This window comes from Camelus dromedarius, chromosome 10, assembly GCF_036321535.1.
Source record: "Camelus dromedarius isolate mCamDro1 chromosome 10, mCamDro1.pat, whole genome shotgun sequence".
NCBI lineage: Eukaryota > Metazoa > Chordata > Mammalia > Artiodactyla > Camelidae > Camelus > Camelus dromedarius.
In genome coordinates, this window is record NC_087445.1 from 24007992 (window position 1) to 24009365 (window position 1374).

General features: G+C 41.9%; 1 non-coding gene across 1 annotated transcript; it reads left to right on the forward strand.

Annotated features, from left to right (window-relative positions):
- Nucleotides 1–862: 862 nt before the first annotated feature.
- TRNAH-GUG (transfer RNA histidin (anticodon GUG)) lies at nt 863–934 on the forward strand. The gene has a single exon. It is a non-coding gene; the product is annotated as a tRNA-His (tRNA).
- Nucleotides 935–1374: the final 440 nt, after the last annotated feature.

Consider the following 1374-nt stretch of genomic DNA (forward strand, 5'->3'; position numbering starts at 1 on the left):
TAGTAAGCCAGCGATTAGAAAGGGATTTTTCTGTGTGGTTTCTTTTCAACCCTTGGGGAGTGTCTTATACAGACTAATTTTTATAACAAAGAAATATATTTAAAATGTCCCCTTGAAACTTATTTAGCATAGAGCTCTCCAATTTCTTTGTGTAGCGAGTTGCTAATGTTATAGGGAAGCTTTTTTTGTTTTTTTTGTTTGTTTTTGTTTGTTTGTTTTTGAGGTTATTGTGGCTTGAAGACCTAAATAGTCAAAAAAAAAAGAAAGAAAGAAAGAAAGAAAGAAAACTAGCTTTAGGGATCAATGAGTTTGAAAGAAGGCTTTTCCTCAGTCAGGGCACACTTACCCTGGCATCCTCAGCCTTTCTGAATCTCCCCAGTCCTCGGGCCATTTTGTTCTTGCCGTATTTTTGCTGTCTGTGCTGCCCAAGCACATGGAAATAAGACTCGTGGTGGAGAAACCACAAAGGAGGCTCAGATTCATATGTTATTTAATGCAACATAATCGGTGGTGGCGGTTGGGGGTGGGAAGCCTAGATTCATTACTGGTTAAAAGCAGGAAGCATGAGTCAATAGACTGGGTCCTCTTAGTCTTGTTGCTTTGATTCCTGTTTCCCGGAGGGTGAATCCAGGGGATCTCACGTAATACAGTTTTCCCGAGCAGCCAAGAAGGCCATATTCGGTTCACCTTCAGGCCCTTTTGTTACGGTTCCTTTAAATAATTAGAGATTCCCGAAACCCTGCTCCTCTTTCCCCGTATTAAGAAAATGTACATACTCAGGCAATAGATGGCAGTGTTTGCACAAATTTTAATATTGCAGTGACTCCTAAAGGGAGCCAGGCGCTCAGCTGCCCTGTGGCGCGCCGTGATCGTATAGTGGTCAGTACTCTGCGTTGTGGCCGCAGCAACCTCGGTTCGAATCCGAGTCACGGCAGGAGGGGAGGAGGCTTTTGGGAGAGAACACCACCATACTCCAGCCGCACAGCATTTTGCAACCAGACACAATATAATGAAAATCAATAAAACAGAAACCACTACAAATATTTTAAACTTGAACGAGATGACATATGCAGGGTGGCTTTATTAATGCACTAATCCTGTTGCAAGCGTGTTGTGTGTGGGTTTTTTTATTTGCCTTGACGGATAATATGATAAAACTGGAGTGTAGTGGGCATGTAATTATTATTAATTACAACTACTTAAGCTCTGCTTTGAGCAGACTCGTCAAGTCTGCTTGCTTTTGAGCCTTGCCAGGGCTGTACAGTAATAACAACCCTGAATTATTTGGAAAGATGTCAGCAGTAGATGTGGAAATCCTGTTTAACCAGGCATGAATTGTTGTTAGGAGGTTTTTTTCAGGATGACAGAGAGAAA